We start from the raw sequence: 20264 nt of genomic DNA, 5'->3' as shown, positions 1-20264 counted from the left end.
ACCAAAACCTGGCTGAATGAGGATTCTGCACCTGAAATCCTTGAGGCCCTTCCTCTGAACTATTGGATTACCAGACTGGATTGTCAACTGAACAGAAGTGGGGGCATAGCTATTATCCATGAACTATCGATACAATGTTCCTTAGAACCGGCGAAAATCGAAGCCAGCGAGGCAGGCTTTTTTACAATCAAGGCGGATAAGAGCTATGTTATCAAAGGCTATTTAATTTATAGACCACCGGGCCCTAGCACACAGTTTGCATCTAGCCTCAGGGAACGAGTAATACAACCGGCACTCCGGTTTTCCAAAGTGCTGGTGTTGAGAGACATGAACCTACACTTTGACGACATGGATAATTCCGTAGCGCAAGAGCTCTGTCTGGAACTGGCCGCACTACAGTTGGTGCTGCAATACTCCCTCCCGACTCACCAACAGGGCCGCTTACTGGATCTAATTTTTGCCAACTGGGGGAATTAACGATTGAAACCCCTACCTCAGTTCCGTGGACAGATCATTATCTGATCCCATTTAGGACTACAGTACCTAACACGCCACCTCTGAAGAAGGCAGGGGCTGGGAGACTGCAGAGGAAATGGGCATGGTTCTCTGCAGTTAACTTCAATAACGCCCTTCAGATGGAAGGGCCACGGAAGGCAAGGATATCCAAACTGCATGTAGCACACTAGATAAATGAATTACTGAGACGCTAGAGCTAGCAGCCCCATGGTCTGACAGTATACAAAGGAGACAGTCAAAATCTGCTCTATGGTTCAATGAAGAACTCAGGAGAGCAAAGACATCATGTAAATGCTTGGAACAGATTTGGAGGGGAACTTTTTCCGAGCATAGGAAGACCGAATCTAAAACTAGTCTTAAATGTTATCATTCACTCATAAGGAGGACTCAAGCCGCTTATTACAATACTAGGATAGAGCAGACTGAAACCTCGTCCCGAGAGCTGTTCGTAATTTTTAAGGACATATCATCACTTGCTAGAACCACGGCTCCTAGCAGCAGCTCAGTGGATTCTTGCAACCTGATTGCAGAATTCTTTGCAGAGAAGGTAGCAAGAATGTATACCACCTTCCCGGAGGAGGCACGCAATTGAAGTGGAGAGGGGGAGGACTGCTCAACGTGGAGGAGGCACAATGCCTCTCCAGATGTGACCTCCCATCCTATGATGAGCTAAAAAACACGGCCTTAAGTATTAAGTCAGGGTCACCAAGGGACCCTACGAAACCCACATCTCTGAGGGAGAGCATGGAGATCCTGGTACCCTATATTAGACACCTCCTTAAACTCTCTTTTGAATCAGGGACAGTCCCAAAATGGTGGAAGGTAGCAGTTGTCATCCCCATTAAGAAAAAGCCTGGGGTAAATGCGAGCCAGTTGGATAATTACCGACCCGTCTTGCTCCTGCCATATTTCGCTAAAATTGCAGAAAAAGTGGTCAACACTCAGCTGACCACGCACATTAACAAGCACAACCTATCACACCCCACCTAATCAGGGTTTTGGGCAACGTATTCTACTGAGTCAGCACTGCTTCTGTCAACTGAAACAATTCGCAGACACATAGACGATGGCCAGACAGTGGCTTTGGTACTGGTGGACCTCAGCACCACATATAACACTGTCACCCACCCACTGCATCTACAGCACCTCAAAAAGGGAGGGCTGGATGAACTGGCCTTGGATTGGATGAGATCTTTCCTATGGGATTGAAGCTTTCAAGTATGTCAGAGTCTGTACTATTCTAAAAGCATTATGCTGGCTCAAGGAGTGCCCCCAGGCTCCATACTCAGCCTCCCCCTTTTCAATCTACATATGGTCCCTCTGGCAGACATGATTGCGAAATACGGCATTAGTGTCATGTCATATGCGGATGACACGCAACTAGTGGTGTCACTATCTTAATCCCGTGAAGAGGCAGACACCAATTATCCACCTGTTTACAGGAACTGGCTGTCTGGATGTCAAGTAATTGCTTAAAATTGAACAGCAGCAAGACAGAGGTTCTAATCGTGGGTAAGGCACCTTCTATATGGTCCTCGGTGTTGTGGCCAGAGATTTTCGGCCCCACCCCCTCCCCAATGATCAGGTTAAGAACTTGGGGTTGTGGCTGGATTCTAAGATCCTAGATGTGCTTCCCATAGCCGCCAGGAAAACTCTGGTCCATACGCTGGTAACTTCCTACCTGGACAACGGGAACGCTCTATATCTGGGAGCAAATGGTAGGTGTATACAGAGACTGCAATGCATCCAAAACGCAGCGGCTCATCTTGTTCTGATGCTGCCCAGGAGAGCTCTGTCCAGGAACGCCCTCGCTGCCCTACACTGGCTCCCGGTGAGGGAAAGAATCCTTTTTAAAGCCTTATGTATGAGCCACCACATCCTTCAGGGAGAGGGACCTAGCTATATTCATAGTCTACTGTCCCCTTACACTCCTACCTGGGCCTTGAGATCTTTGGGGACAGGACAGGTTAGAATTCCAGTAATCAAAATAGTGTGAATAGGTGGAAGATCTTTCCGCTATCTAGCTGCTAAACACTGGAATGGCCTCCCTCTGGTGCTCAGGTCAGAACCTTCAGAAAAGATTTTCCGGAAACAACTAAAGACCTGGCTCTTCCGCATATAGTTTTTTGACCCTGGAGGACTTTCTCATGTTACCGAAACAATCGGGGAGGCTAGCTGCAGCGCCGGACATACTAGTCAGTATAACCAGGCGCTTTAGATACTCATTTATTAGTATTATTATTATTATTACTACAACTAAGTTACTCCTAAATTAGGCTCTAAGCAGCCCGAAAGGCAGAGTGCAGTGTATTCAGAAAGTTGAACATGTACTTTGAAGTTTTACATGTCCTGGTAGTGAAAAACTCAAATTTGTTTTTCAGTACTGCAAGGCCTACCTCTACCATCCTATTAAATGGAAGGGCAGATTTTAAGTCACAATTCTGAAACTGCCATGCTTAGAAAGTTGCCATTTTCTTATCCTATACATTGGGTATGTGCAACCTGTATCCTGGGTCACATGACTGTGTGTGGTTGGCAGTAGGAAGGGAGAGCTGTTCTCTGTTCCAATAACATTTCAATGGGTCTGCCTCTTGCACACTCACAAAGAACCGCCAATAGTCACCCCAGACCACTATTGTCACCCCAGACTCATTGAAACCTGCGCAGGGGATGGAAGGAAATTCTAGAACCAGATGTGGAGGGAAGCCTAGACGTTTCTCCCACTTCAAAGCATGCTTTGGGTATAAATATTGGAACCCTCAAATTAACTCTTCAGTACACTCCTGGATCAGTGGACACTACAGATAAAGGAATGTTCACTGTGTGCGGCCTGCCTTGCTATCTGAGGAAGAATACTGGACCAGCTGGCTTCATCCCAGGCTACCTGAGTAACTCCAAGGGTCAGTTGACTAACCTCCTATTCTGAGCTACAGGGACACAATAGGTTCCAGGACCTCCTTGCAGCTGCAAAGCTGACTTGCTGCACTGGACTTGCCTGGCCTGCAACTGGACCTGCCTGAGCCCTTCTGGCCTCTCATGGAGTGAGTTCCAGATCCCAAAGAGGTACCTCCCCACAACTTGAACCCTTTACTGGCATCATACTGAACACCCCCCGGCCTAACTGAATTTTCATTTAAATCCGGCATAAAGCATCATAAAGCCCTGCAAAGCTTCACTGCACAGCTAAAAGCTTCCTAGGAACTGACACCAAGGGGTGCAAAGCCCTGCAAAGCCTTGTCATACAGATGAAAGGTTCACCAGAACCAACGCTGAGTGATGCCAAGCCCCACAATGCCTCACCACACAGCTACAAGCTTCATCAGAACCGACGCTGAGTGATGAAAAGCCCCACTGCCAGCTTGATCAGAAACAATGCCGGACCACAAAGCAACGCCGCACAGACTGTGCACCAAGAACATAAGGTACAATCCTCACCTTGTCAAACATGCCTCCTTTTTGGAGGCAAGAGAGCAGAGACTGTTCTGGGACAATATGAACTTGGACAGCTTCCACCTCCCATGTAATGTTCCACAGGGGTCTGCCCTCTCCCCGACTATGTGCAATATGTACGTCACCCCTCTGGCGAATCTTGTTAGGAAGCATGGCTTTGCTCTGGTCTCGTACGCTGACGACACTCAACTTGTCATCTCTATCACCAGTCAGCCAGAGACCACAGCAGCCAGGTTTCACACCTGTCTCACGAAGATTATGGCCTGGAAAAGTCAGAGCTATCTGAAAGTAAACACAGATAAGACTGAGGTGATGGAATTTTGGTCAGGCAAGCCCCTGTGGAATCAGTCCTGGTGGCCAAAGGAAGCCTGAAAATGTCACAGCCCAGTAGAGAAGGTCAGAAACCTAGGGATCATCTTTAATGGGAAATTGAACTTTGGCCCTTAGGTAAACAGCCTCACTTCTTCGTGTTTTCTTCTTTTGAAAACTCTGAGAAACATTGTCCCATACATCCCGCAAGAGCTACAAAAGACAGTGATGGTTGCTTTATTCTTATCTATGTTGGATTATTGCAACACTCTATTTTTGGGAATTGATAAATGCCACCTGCAAAAATTGCAGTCTCTGCAAAATGCCGCAGCGAGAATTCTCCTGGGCATCCCTAGAGGACAGCCGACTTCGGCCGGCATCAGAGCATTGCACTGGCTACCCATCAAACAACGTATTGAATTCAAAGCCTTAAGTCTTGTACATAAAGCAATTCACAGCGGGGGGGCCGAGGACTTACAAGAACTTTTCTCGTTATATGTTCCCCCCCAATCTTAGGTCAGCTAGTCTTGGTCTTATCAAAGCTACAAAGATCAGGAGGGCAAGATGAGGGGGCAAAGCAATAACATACTGTGTGGAGAAGCTCTGGAACAAACTGCCGCTCTCCGTGAAGCTCCAACCTAACTTTCAGCTTTTCAGAAGGAGACTCAAAACCTGGCTGTTTACAGCCCCATAGGCCTTCACCATGATGTCCCCCTTTCCATCCACACGTCACGGTGCCAAGACGCCTCGGCAATCGAGCGCTTTGCAAACATATAAACATAAACATGGTCCTGGGCTCCATTGAAGCTGGCCAGAACTTGAGATTTTGTCAAGTGCGAGCAGATACCCTCAATTAGCGCTTTGCGCCTTTTGGCTCTACTTTTATCCAAACCTCTAAGATTCAAAATTTTCAGTTCCATTGATTGGGTTTTTGTTATTTTAGTCTCAAATTCTTCCTTGTATCTTAAAATCTATGGGGCTTCTTTACAAGCCCCTTGTGCTGCCGGTGCATATTTACAAGGCCACGCAAAGCCACCCTGCGTGGCTTTTTAGGGCCCTGTAAATCTAGTCCCTTTTCATGCATTTCTTTGCATGAAAGGAGTGTGCCATGGGTGTTGCTGTGGTTGTTCCCACGCAGCAACCATGGATTCTGCCGCCTTCCCAGATTCACAGCTTTTTTAAACCTGGGAATGCATCAGAATCCTATGCATCCTCCGGGGAGGTGTGAGAGTGGCGCAACAAGAAGAAATACTTTTATTTCTCCTTGTTTTTACCTCTTTCTATGTGGTGCAGCACACATAGAAAGAGGAAAATGCCATCAATTATTCTTTTTGTGCAGCGAGGTGTCCCTTCCTTCAAAACAACAATCATTGCTGCAATGCAGGTACCGTTGAACCATTGAAAGGGTGCCGGAGTTGGCACAAGGGTGCTGTTTTACAAACAGTGCAAGAGAGAGCACACGGATCCGCCGTATTGCTGGAAATACGGCGCATCCCTGTGCTCTAAAAATAACACACTTCGGTGCAACAAAATGGCTTACGGTGCCGCACTGTGCCTTTTCCTCATAAATAAGGCCCTAGTCTTCTAAATTGGTTTGTGATTTTTCTTGTGTTGTGATTTCTCTTTATTACTGTTTGTGTGCCGCATAAATAATACTTTACACTTTACCTCAAAGTTAAGCTTGACTGCTTATGTGTCAAGCCACCAGATGGTTAAGCATAGGCAAATTTAGTAACTTTTGTGGTTCACCCGACAAGGATTGGGATTGTTTCCTGAGTGGGACTTCCACCCCTTAATCAATAATCAAACTCTCACATTTATGGTATAAACCCCCTCGAGGTACCTAGTTGGGGAGCTGTGACTAGAACATCTATATTTGCCTACATATGTTTACTTATGGTGGTAGTCAACACTGCACTACCATTTTTTTCAGGGCAATATTTTGTGCCTGATTTTGCTCATGAAGTTTCAGGAAAAAAAGCAATACATTAAAAATAAAAAATAAAACATATTACTACATTTCAAAACTCTAGGACTTCCACAGTCCATTGGAATCGCAGTCAACGGAGAGTACGTTATTTCACTTAAACAAGGGAGTAAGGGGCAGATGTATCAAGATAGCCATTTGCGATTTCTAAATAGCGATTTTTAAGGAATCGCTATTTAGAAATCGCAAAATGGCATGTATCAAAAAAATCGCTATTTTTTAGCGATTTCTTAATCTTCCTTATTTGCGAATTCGCAATTTGCGAATTCGCAATTAAGGAATATTTTCCCATTCATTCCTATGGGCCAGGGGGTCCATAGGAATGATTGTGAAGTAATTCTCAAATTGCGAATTCGCAATTTGCTAATCGCAATTTGAGAATTATTTCAAGGGTACAGGGGTGTCTCAAAGACACCCTGCTGGACCCCTGAAATGTACATGTGTGTGCATATGGCGCACATACATGCCCTATAGGCATGTGTGTGCGTCACATGCCACCTTAAAAAATGACAAATTGTGCTTTTTTAAAAGAATTCGCAAATTACCATCAACAACAAGTTGGTGGTAATTTGCGATTTCTTAACCAAAATTCGCAAATTGAAATTGCTACATACAAAGCATTTAAGGAATCGCAAACATTGTGATTCCTTAAATGCTATGGCAAAATAAGGAATCGCAATTTTTTGCGATTCCTTAAATTGCGATTTTTTCATGCATTCCAAATCATGCAAAAAGGCCGTTTGCGATTCGCAAAGACCGAAATTCTGCGAATTTCGGCCTTTGCGAGTCGCAAAAGGCTTGATACATCTGCCCCCTGGGAACTCGTGTTTTTCCTGACAGATCTCGCAGGTCTGAGTTTTAAGTTCACGCTGAGTGTCGAGGTATCACTTTGCGGTCCTCTCCACAACGTCTGGCGCACGGAAAATACTGTGCTGTGATGCAGCCTCACATCAAGTGAAGTTTTCGTAGAAAATTCTCATCGGTATGTTCGTGGTATGTGGGACAATAGCGGAGAGGATCATTTTCTGTAATTTCCTCTTTGTGCGACAATCTGTGGATAATCTAGAGAATTACAGGCATTTTCTATAATCTTTTGTTCTCTCCAAGTCTTCTGTTTGTCAGGATAATGGATGCATTATTCTCTGCAGAGTTTACAATCTGTTTAAAGAGGGTGAAAAGCGATACACCAGGGATGCATGACATTACGTGTTCTCTTAAAGTGGCAGTACACAATACGAAGAGGAAAGCACATTACTTTTTAAAAGTACGGGTAGAGGTGGAGAGAATCGATGCTGACTTAGGTGGAGACAGGGTTGTAACGTAGGCGTATGAAAGGCCCCTGCGGTGCGGTGCAAGGTCCCCCCCCCAACCCTCCCAGAGGCCCCAATTCAGTCCAAAGTCAATTATCTGTGAAGTATGGAAGACTCAGGGGCCCCTCATCACGTACTGCAAGGGGCCCCCATCACTTTGATTACATCACTGGGTGAAGAGATTGGAGCTTGGAGTAGAAAGGGGGGATGGTGACGCAGAGAAATGGGGTGATAGCTGAGAGTGTGAGTGGAAGGGAGTATGGTGATGCAAAGAGCGAGGATAATGAGGAAAAGTGAGTGAGGTGAATAGACGGAAGAAGTACGCTGAATGAGAGGAGTCAAAAGCATGACAGCGAGAGAAGGATGAGCCATGAGAAAAGGATGAGGTGGAAACAAAAGGATGAGTTGTAAGTGGAGGGACAGTGGCAGATTGGCGAAGTGAAGAGAGAGGAGGATGGAGCAAGAGAAGGGTGAGGCAGAGGAAGAGAAGCGTGAGGTGAAGAGAGAAGAGGGTGAGGCAATAGGATGCAGAGCATGAGACTAGCAGGGTGAAGTGGACAGAAAGGAGGGTGAGGCGGTGCAAGAGGAAGATAAAGTGGGGAGGAAGGAGGGAGAGGTAGAAAGAGCTTTCAGGAGAGGTAGGCAAAATTAATTTTCATTGCCCAACCCTGCTTCGTTATGGCCGTCCATGCCGGAGTAGGGCCTGCTTCCATCTCCATTTCCTTGGAGAAGTAATTTCCGGTGTCCACCCTTAGTGAAATCACAAAGGGTTTGAACCTCGTAATGAGTTCTGGGAGGAGGTCAGAAATCATTTCTGATGTTTGAAACCATTTCTCTTTCTATAACTATTTGGGTAATATATTGGCAAACAACAACATGGTTTGAATTGTGTTTTCAATTATTATTAGTGCAAGGTGAATGTAACTTCTCACCAGCACCATTTTTTATCATACCTAGATAGACAGACTGGATGTCCCAGAACAGAGATCTGGTGACTTCATAGTTCTTAGCCACATAAGTAGACACCATATGAAATTCACCATAGACTTGCATGAGAAGATTTTAAGCCCTTTCTCGCATTTAACTTAGGCCCTGATTTCTGTGGGTCGGTGTCTGGAATTTAACAGGAGATACAAGTGTAAGGTATTTACTGTATGTTATTCACCACAAACGTAGAATACGTGCTGTTTATCGCACCTGGTAAATAAAGTACCCCGTGATATCATTATTAATCTGACACTCTGTTATTGAAATTCAGAGAGGATAACATGCAGATGTTGGTGCTGACTCTGCCAAAAGCCCCATTACAGGGATTGTTGAACATTTTCCCCTGTTAAAATCTGGTAGATTTGTCCAACTGAAATGAAACAGGACATGCAAACTTTATCGCACCACATAATTACCAGATGTGATAACATTTGCTTAATTTATAATTCCAACTGCTGCACAAAGAGGGGTTTTTGCTGGAGTCGGAAAACATCAGGCCACTAGTAACGAGTGACTAAAGGACATTACTTGAGGCATGTGAAAAATGTGCTATATGGACACATTAAACAATGTGTGTATGAAAATGACTCCACCTTTCAGCCAAATGCTAATCATGTACACACAGGGACACATTTCTTTACAGTATCCATCCAAGTATAACGTTTACAATTTCGTGTACTACATTTCTCAATTCATTGTTGTAGTATGATTTCTTAATTTATTTTTCTGTGATTCCCGTCCCCACTCCCCTCTTATGCTGAGGTAGGAGACTACCTACCTACTCAGAAGTATGAGACTTGGGATATTATCTTTCTCATTTATGGCAGCCAAAGCATGCAACAGCTTACCTATAAACATTAAACCTATCTCTCTGGCCAACCGCCCTTTTCACGTGATCTTAACCTGTCACTGTCTCGGATTCATCCTACCAATGGGACACCTTGTTAGGATCGCTATTTGCTAAATAGCTACCATATATTCATTTATTCAGTTATTAATTCAGTTATATCATAGCTGTACATATAAATCCAGAACGATATGGAAATGCTCTGCAATTGCTTTTTTTTGCCAAATGATTTGCCCTCGACTAAATCTTTTTTCTCTACAACCTAACAATGCACGGTGTTTAATTATTTGTATGGTGTTTTTTTCTAAAGAAGGAAGGTCTGCTCTGGAATTTCACACATTATTTTCTACTTGCGAAAGATGGGAACGTGATATGACCGAATGTGCGTAGTTAGAGACACGTATTATTCAAATAACAAGCGAACGTGGGATGTTGATGGGGCGAGACATTTGACAGCTGCACGTAGATCAAGTATCAATGGTGCAAGATGATGCTGGTTATGATGCAATGGTAAACTATGGTAACCGAATATTTTTTAAGGCTGCCGAAGTTACCGACTTAATAAAGAAATATTTTGTCCCAAATCGATAAGTAATTTTTTAATTCTTTCTTTTTTTTCTGTTGTGATGGGTTGCCGTAAAAGGAAAACGAATTTAAAAGTCAAAGGGGCATATTTACAAGCCCCTATTGCTACAGGAACGTCATTTTTTATGACGTTTCTGTGGTGATATGGGCTTTGCCTTATTTACAAAGCAGCGTTAACACTTAATGTGGCTTAACGCTGCCTTGAAAAAAAAGCCCCCTTTTCCGCTATGCTTAGTGTCAAAGGAGTGGGCAATGGGTGTTGCTGTGGGCGTTTCACCGCAACACCCATTGATTCTGACGCTGCCTCCTATTTACAAAGGCGGTGTAAATAGGTCTTACCCTGGCACAAGAGGAGAAATGTTTCATCTCTCCTCGTTTTTGCTGTTTCCATGTGTGCTGACTTGTGCAGCGCACATGAAAATAGCAAAAGGCCAATGATTGTTTATGTACAGGAAGGTCCCAGTCCTGAACATAAACAATAATTTCTTAAAAATGCAGTTTTGCAACTTCTGTGTGTGCTGCATTAAGCAGCACACATACAAAACGGCATTTAAAGATTGCTTATGTGCAGAAAGGGGGACATTCCAGCACATAGACAATCTTCGCCTGCACGCAGACATCCTTGCACTATGGTGAAAGGGTGCCTGTGTTGGTGCTAAGCTGCTAAGTGTAGCACCAGCGCAGGGGGAAACGCAGGGCTGCACCATATTCTTGTAAATATGGTGCAGCCCTGTATTTCTGAAGTGGCGGAGTGAGGCGTTAAGCCAGAAAGGCTAACGCCTCACTCCACCACTTGCCTGGTTCATATGCCCCAAAAACTGTACACAGTCACCAGGAGTCTGTTGAATCTACAGGGTGTATGGGCCAGGTTAGCATCAATATGCACGCTAATTCGAAGTCCCCACGCGGGAAATACAAGCTATCAGCGTCAAAATGTGTTCTCTGCAGCAGATGTGCTAACTCTCAGTTAGTGAAGGTGCTTGAAAGAGCACAGCAAGACAATGTGTCTCTGCAAGAGGTCCCTCAAGGGGTCTCTAATAGGCTCCACCAGGGTACGCACAGTTCGTGACGGTACCAAACTTTTTGAGAGCCTTTAGGGCAGGGTACACACGCAAAAGCAATAATAACTTGTCTTCGAAGACACCCTCATTGTCTTTGGAAATAAAACCTACCTGTCTGTGGAAATATAGCCAGGCAGCCCCTGTAGATGACTGCCGGCAAACAACTTCACTGCCCTACAGAGGATCTGTGGATGTTTCTCTCTCTACCCTTTATCCAACAGGCACACTTGGGGGCGGAGAAACCCTAAATGTGCAACACTTCATGGATGGCTCAGAACGCGTCCTATGAAAAACGCTCTCTCATATGCCACCGCCTGAACTATGACAATCTGAATCCATGTATTATGTGTACTTTGCATTAATTAGGAGTTCCACGTGTGGAGCATGGGCATTCCCATGCATCCACCTTGTAAAGCTGTATTTGTGGCAAAATCGTGCATCTATCCGACAGAGGCATATGACGATAATCAAAAGGCATAAGTGTCTAAGGATTGTTTTTGTACAGGTAGGTGTCCCTTCCTGCCGAAAAGCTTTCTTGCCCATATTACAGGCCCCCTTGCACCATGTTACAAGGGTGCCTGTACTGGTGCTTGGCAGCCATGAGCACTCCAGGGAAAAGGGAGAGCAGGAATGCTCCATATCTTTGTAAATATGGATAATTTCTGCTCAATTCCTTTCACGTAATGTGGCACAGAAAGTTCCATGTTTAGTGCAATAATAGAAAATGTGATTTGAAGGCTCTTTTGTACTACAGTTTGTAGGGTCCTGGAAAGGCAGTGGGAACACATACACATTTTCCTCATGGTTCCTTTTGATAATTTGGCCACATGCTATCTGAGGCACAAACACATGAATTTGTCCTTAAATCCACCATACATGCCCTTACTAATATAAATATTTTCCCCACAAATACATTCATTAGAATATCAGTAGTAAAAGCATCTCTACATATTGACATGGATCATAGCAATATGACACTTCTTCCATGAAATAGATTACAACTGACAACAAACTTGCAAACACACATAAAATATTGCTCAGGCAATCACAGGACACAATGATCTTCCAAAGGCATTGAAAAAAATTATACCAACACACTCACTCTAGCATAAAAAAATAAATAGGGCCTAATGTACAAAACAACGGCAAAAAGATTTTTCCCTATACACTAAAAACCATTTTAGAAATCAATAAGGATTTACTGACTCCTGAAATGGGTCTATGATTTGATTCTAAAATCACAATCTGGAGTGTCTGTGTTGTGGGCGTCCATTCCAAACTGCAATCTGGTATCATATGTATCAAAGGTTTGTGACACGAATTCCTGTTGCAAACTACTACTAAAAGTTCCTGCCTCAAGTTTAAGTACCACTACCAGGTCTCACTAAATCATCAAGAATAATAAAAACTATTTATTTTTGTAAAAAAATAAAAAGCAGTCCCATTTCCTTTAAGGAAGTGGTTTGGAACTCTTTGGGGTCCTAAGAAGTTTTCTATTAAACATTACTGCTCCCTTACTTTTCCTGCTTTCCCTGTTGCAAGCCTGCCACCCCCCAAAGAAATTGTCTCCCCCTAGGATTGTTTGGACACCGTAGCATGTACATACACATTGGCTGCCCATGCACACTTCCTGGAATTGGTCAGCTTGGAGTCTACTAAATGTGGATTGTTGGACTTGGCTCTATGAGCAGGGCTACCCTCAAAATTGTCTCCCCCTAGGATTGTTTGGACAACCTAGCGTGTACACACACATTGGCTGCCTTTCCACACTTCCTGGGATAGGTCAGCATGGAGTCTACTAAATGCTGATTGGTGAATTTGGCTCTATTTGAAGGGTGACCCCGAAACAAACACTCCCAAACATTACATCTTTACCCCTCATTTTTCTGAACTCGTTTTTGTTGACCTTTGGGACTCTGCGCACCTACCCAATTCACATTTATTTGTAAGCCCCTAGTAAAGAGCTATGGCATGATGTACCCTGTGCCGGTACATTAAATAATACTAGTAGTCGTGCAGCACTAATTATGCCATCCACTTACATAGCCTTTTAAGCATGTCTCAGTTCTGCCATTGCAGCCTGTGAGTGCATTTCTAAACTGCCATTTCGACCTTTTGCCAAGCCTAAACCTCCTTCTTCAATAGATATAAGACAAAGTGGTTGCGCTTGAATTCTTTATTCATAATTTTCAAATGCCTCCTGCTGCCCATGTAGGCTTTCATCAGTGGCACGTAAATACAACCATACATCAGAGAATACTCTTTGTATCATACCCAATGCATTTTGAGCCATGCTGGCTCTTCGTCAGGCAAGGGTCACTGTAATACATAAAAAGAACAGTGCAGCTTACTACTCAATTCGAACATTCTGTGAAATATAAAGTACTGCCTGATTGGGCAGCAGTAGGCATTTGAAAATGATGAATAACGCATACAAGTGCAACCATTCTTTCTCTGTGGTAATATATGAAGGAAGACTGATGTCATAAAGACTGGTAAAAAGTTTCAGTATATTGTGATAAATAATGGCGACTTTTGGATGAAGTGACTTACCATGAGAGAATATTTCCCATTCAGCAGTGCGACAGTTCGGTCGGCCAGTGATGTGCCCCTTTTTGGAGAAAGGTGATATAAGCTGAGATCGGATGGTTCTCAGCCACTGTTCGCACGCACTACAAACACAGAATTTCAAGTTTAAATTAAAGAACGAATAAAGGGAAGGAGTGCACTCTCACTTTCAGTCTTTTGCTTATCAACGTACCGTCTCATTAGAGTCTGCACCCCATGGAATACATTAGGATTTTTCAAAAGTAAAGACAGAGAGTCTATTATCACTGAGACAGCGGAAACATAGAAGAGTTGGAGTGGATATTAACCCCTTCGGTGGTTATAACAGTCCGTCATGAGTCACGGTAGTCGTGTGCTCATGACGGCCTGGAGCCGTCATGCCTCTGCCGCTCCGCCCAGCAAAATTGATTCCCTGCCTGTACAGGTGAATTAATCAGTGGGCAGAGTTCTGACGAGTCCAGGCCGTCATCAGCACACGCCTACCATGACTCATAACGGCCTGGAGGAAAATTGCGCTGGGGCGAAGGGGTTAAGGAAGGAACATCTTTCATGTGGCCTACATTCGATCGGTATGGTAGCTGAACTTTTAACTGCTCAAGTTTTTTCTTTTGAACTATTTGCAATTTCAACAGTACTGGATTACTTCATAGACTTTGAGGATGGTACTGGTGTTCACTGTATTCGTACTATTTTTATGGTTAACTTCGTAAATTTCAATAACGCATTTAAATTTTTGAGATGTGTTGGTTCATTGGGGGGTGGAAACCGTGCATTTTCGTTTTGATCTGTTGGGTTGGTTGTAGGGAAGAGCATTGTGGGATTTAGAGTTAGTATCTCTATTTTTTTCATACAAAAGCACATTGCACAGGAGGCACAGGGCACAACCATAGTTTGAATTAGCGAATAATAATGAAGGAAGGGGTTACCGTGGGAGAGCACACGTTAATAATGGTCAGAATACAGGGAGAGTTCACCAGTTTCTAGATGGATTGAAGCGCAAGAGGTGGATAGGCTGCCAGTCGAGGCTTAAAAAATGTAAAAAAGTTAAATGATAGATTCTGAGGGAAATTGGGGTAGCTAAGGTGCATTTCTCAGCGGAACTAACTTGGTCCCTGTGTTCTGCCTGCACGCCATCGTAGTTGGCCTGAAATTATTATTTTTTTCCCAGTGCGGCAGGATATAATAACCACAGTTGTCGCTTTGTGTATTTAAGCACTATTTTTAACTAAATGTTAAAAATGGCATACCTTTAGTTCTAGTTCTAGTGACTGGATTTTTGGCATTTTGGAGTCAAATAATTTGTTACTTTTTACTCTATTTTTTTTAAATTGGTGGTATGGGATTTTTCTCCTGTGATGTTTTTACTTTATAACCATTTGAAGTGATGCATAAATACTTTACACATTGCCTCTAAGTTAAGCCTGACAGTTTTTGTGCCAAGCTAACAGAGGGTTAAGTACAGGATAATTTGAGTTTTGTTTGTGTTTCACTCTGGCCAGAATTTATGTTGCTCCTTGAGCAGCATTACACTCCCTTTAAGCAGTAACTCAAATTCATACAATGATTTAGAATAATTACTCAAGATGTGTTCCTTCATAACGGAATTGTTTAGCTGATAATAAGTACTCACTTCACGGCCTTACACATATCTTTCCAGTACTTCTGGTGCTCACATAGCCTTCTAGTGCTTCCAATGAGATATCTACAAAGTCATTCCAACACCCTTGTGAATCTTTGTAGGTGTATGTAAACTTCTAATGGTACTGTTCAGGAGTGAGCCCAAATGTAAACATTAGTGCATCCCTCATGAGGGTGTAGGACTGTGCTACTTCCTCATCTAGAATTAGGAGTGTCGCCCTCCCCTGTGTAGGCACCAACCCCCCCACAACAATGCTCTCCATTGTTGATTTTTCAAAAGTAAAGACAGAGAGTCTATTATCACTGAGACAGCTGAAACATAGAAGAGTTGGAGTGGATATTAACCCTTTCGGTGGTCATAACGGGCCATCATGAGTCACGGTAGTCATGTGCTCATGACGGCCTGGAGCCATCATGCCTCTGCCGCTCCGCCCACGCGCGATTGATTCCCCGCCTGTGCGGGAGAATTAATCAGTGGGCGGAGTCCTGACAAGTCCAGGACGTCATGAGCACACGCCTACCGTGACTTATGACGGCCTGGAGGAAATTTGCGCCGGTGCGAAGGGGTTAAGGAAGGAACATCTTTCATGTGGACAACTACATTCGATCAGTATGGTAGCTGAACTTTAACTGCTCAAGTGGTTTCTTTTGAACTATTTGTAATTTCAACAGTACTGGATTACTTCATAGACTTTGAGGATGGTACTGGTGTTCACTGTATTTGCACTATTTTTATGGTTAACCTTGTAAATTTCAATAACGCATTTAAGTTTTTGAGATGTGTGGGTTGATTGGGGGGGTGGAAACCATGCATTTTCGTTTTGATCTGTTGGGTTGGTTGTAGGGAAGAGCATTGTGGGATTTAGAGTTAGTATCTCTATTTTTTTCATCCAAAAGCACATCGCAAAGGAGGCACAGGGCACAACCATAGTTTGAATTAGCGAATAATAATGAAGGAAGGGGTTACCGTGGGAGAGCACACGTTAATAATGGTCAAAATACAGGGAGAGCTCATCAGCTCCTATATGGATTGAAGCACAAGAGGTGGCCAGGCTGCCAGTCGAGGCTTAAAAAAGGTAAAAAAGGTAAATGATAGATTCTGAGGATATGGGGTAGCTAAGGTGCATTTCTCAGTGGGACTAACTTGGTCCCTGTGTTCTGCCTGCACGCCATCGTAGTTGGCCTGAAATTGTGATTTTTTTCCCAGTGCGGCGCGACCAGATAACCACAGTTGTCGTTTTGTGCATTTAAGCACTATTTTTACCAAAATGTTAAAAATGGCATAACTTTAGTTCTAGTGACTCGATTTTTGCCATTTTGGAGTCAAATAATTTGTTACTTTTTACTCCCGTGATGTTTTTACTTTATAACCATTTGAAATGCTGCATAAATACTTTACACATTGCCTCTAAGTTAAGCCTGACAGTTTTTGTGCCAAGCTAACAGAGGTTTAAGTACAGGATAATTTGAGGTTTGTTTGTGTTTCACTCTGGCCAGACTTGTTGTTGCTCCTTGAGCAGCATTACACTCTCTTTAACCAGTAACTCAAATTCATACAATGATGTAGAATAATTACTAAAGACGTGCTCCTTCATAACGGAATTATTTAGCTGATCATAAGTACTCACTTCACAGCCTTTCACATATCTTTCCAGTACTTCTAGTGCTCACATAGCCTTCTAGTGCTTCCAATGAGATATCTACAAAGTCATTCCAATACTCTTGTGTATCTTTGTAGGTGTATGTAAGCTTCTTATGGTACTGTTCAGGAGTGAACCCAAATGTAAACATTAGTGCATCACTCATGAGGGTGTAGGACTCTGCTACTTCCTCATCTAGAATGAGGAGTGTCACCCTCCCCTGTGTAGGCACCAACCCCCCCACAACAATGCTCTCCATTGTTGATTGTCAACCTTCAGCTTTCTCAATGCCCTTTCATGAGTAACTAACCATTTTTCAATTCATCCCCCACCACAAATCCAGGCACAACATAGTTAGGCAATACTTACTGGAAGTAACAGGAGGGCTTGTTGGCCACCAAGGACACTCTGGAGCCAAGGGGACTTGATCCCCCAACCAACAGCGCAGCAGGAGGAGCATTTGCAGAGTGGTGGAGGAAGGGGGTGGAGCCTCTAGCAAGCTGCAGATGTTTCTTTTTTAGTTTTTCTTTTTTACTGAAGGAAGGCTGCTTAGCCCCCCTCCTCAGGCCAATTTCCTCCCGGGGACGTGATCCCCCAGGGCATGCACCATTTTTAAAATTTATAAGTAGGGAGGAGTGCCACATGGCCCCCCTCCTGGGATGATTTCAGGCCCGGAGGTAAGGCCTCTAGACTGGGTGCCCTAGTCCCACCAGAACACCCAGACACTTTGTTGGGGACTGTAGGAGGAGCCTGAAGGCCACCGTGGTCCTTGCCAGATCCCCACATCATGTGAGAGGCAGCATTGCTTTTGGACAGAGGGAGCTGATGAACATGCAGCCCCCTGTTCAAAAGCAATTCTGCTCTGCTTTCAGCAAGTGAGAGCAATTTTAATGCTCACACTTGCTGAAAGCGAAGCAGTGTTTGGTATGTTATGTTATGGTATGGCTTGTAGGGAACAGTAGTGCTCTCACCAAGCCATAGCAAACTGCAATGCCCTGGGGGTGGGCACCCCATGACATTGCAAGAGCCGTCCCTGGGGGGTGGCAGTGCCCGACTCCCTTCTTTTATTTTGCACCGGGGAGATGGTGGTCCCCGGGGCTGTAGGCGGGTCTCACGGCCCCCTCACATTAATTCAAGTGTGACATCACAACTATTGATGAAAATATAAACAAAAAATATTTGTTCACACTCACCAGTCACTGTCACAGACTCATGTAGGAACTCACAAACTCACTCCAACACTTATACACCCATTCACATACCTACTCACCCACTTATAAATCCATTCACGTACCCACTCAGATACTCATGCACCCACTCACATACCCATTCTGGTACTCATGCGCCCACTTACAGACTCACTCGGAGAGTAATTCACCCATGTATAGACCGACTCAGAGACTCATGCACCCACTTACGGACGCATTCACACATGTACATATGTACTAACAGACCCACTGAGACACTCGCGCACCCACTGACAGACCCACTCAGACACTTATAGACCTACCCATAGATCAACTCAGACACTCGTACACCCATACAGTCACTCACACACTCTGTCACAAATCCTGTCAGAAAGTAGTGCACACTGTCAACACTGAAGGGAGTGCAAATTGTGGACTGCATGTACCATGATGCAAAGGAGCAAACTTTCCTGGAATATGATGTAGTGTCCGGACACACCCTTTTCCCTGCCCAAACTGATTTTCATGATGTCCTCTACCATTTATTACATGTTTCTAATGTTCCATTTTGTAAAATTGGCATTCTGGCCCATTGATTACACTTCATCCTGCCCGATACTGAGAGTATGACCGGCGACTACGGCCCGTTGCAGACTCTCAGGTTGCTGAGAGTTTGGCCCAAGTCGGAGATTCCGGCCCGACTGCGGACATAAGGAATTGACTTGTCAATGACAACTGTGAAAACCAAAAATCGTAAAATTAGACTTTTGTCTCAGATTGCCTTTTGTGAATGGGACTCGTAGTCTCTAAAATACTGTAAAATGTGGGTATATATGTGTTTTACACTACATAAAAAAGGGCGATCGTCACGTTTACCGAAGTCCTTGCGACTATCGGCCGCATGATGGAAAGTAGGGGTCAAACAGTGTTTTAGAAATCTTACTAAAAAATATGTGTACAAACATGTTTTTTAAGCACTGATGCAGTTAGTAATTTGTGTATTGTAATACTTAGAATGAGTTTTTTTAAGTTAAACTTTTTGAATGTTAGTGTTGGTTGTTCAATGACTGATTTTGTTTTACGATTTTGCAACGTGATCATGATGATCATCGCGGATTTCAAAAATTTAAATTTTTCTATTTTATTTTTAAGAAAATGAACAAATATGGGGCTTTTGGGTGGCTCTGTCAAGTGCCTTTGTGTTGAGAGTGTGTATAAAACAGGTACCAATGAGTCTGTCAGCAGAGTTTCTGGTTGCCTAGAAACACCCTGTTCCCTTCATCTGTAAAGAGAACTCCATCACTTCTTTGCGTTCCATACATGTCAAAACATAGATTATTATTGTAGCTAGAGCCCATGCTATGATCTCTGAGGAAAGCAGAAACAGTTTAATTAACATGTTTCCTGCCTTTGTCAATCTGTGGACAGAATTCAGTGTTTGGCATATATTAGCGAACGACAAAGACAGTGTGAGGGAAAAGCCACACCAGTTCTGCAAAGGTATCCTTCATTTGGATTTCCAGCCCTACCCCAGTCAAAGTGCCTAGGTAATTGCTACCACAGTGCACAATCATGAGGTGAGGAGCTTGGCAATCCATAATGGTTTTAAACACAGTTAGCAACTGATGAAACTTTAACCATCTCTGGCCAACCCAACTATTCTCCACATTCGGCGAACCCAAGACCCTGTCAATACCTCTCTTTTTTGCAGCCTCTTAAGCCCTGTAAGCATAGCTGTGGCACACTGTGCTGGTGGTTGGAAAAAAACAAAAAATGTGATTGGGTGGAGAGAATATGCATGCGAAAAAAGAAAGGTAACATTTGGAAATAGATGTTTGATAGTTGCAGGTAAGTACACAATTTAATTAATAAAACGAAATTCGTAGCGCGCACAGCATCGCATTTTGCGATGCAGTGCGCGCTATGAAATTCTTTTTAATAATTAAATTGTGTACTTACCTTCAATTATCCATATGCCGGTTTTTAGGTCACTCCACCCTGCCCCTCCCCCTCCCCGCCTCCCTGCCCCACCGTAACTCCCTCCACGGCCCGCGGCTGCCAACTGGGTAGATTTCAGACCCATTTCTAAAAAAAAAATTAAAACATGTAAATTTGATGTTCACCACGTTTGCGGAAGCCCAGTAATTCCTACACCCCTCTCAGTCCGGTTTTAGAGCTG

The sequence above is a fragment of the Lissotriton helveticus genome, chromosome 4_1 (genome assembly GCF_964261635.1).
Source record: "Lissotriton helveticus chromosome 4_1, aLisHel1.1, whole genome shotgun sequence".
NCBI classification, from domain to species: domain Eukaryota; kingdom Metazoa; phylum Chordata; class Amphibia; order Caudata; family Salamandridae; genus Lissotriton; species Lissotriton helveticus.
The sequence above is the reverse complement of the archived record's forward strand: the minus strand, read 5'-3'. Positions refer to the sequence as shown.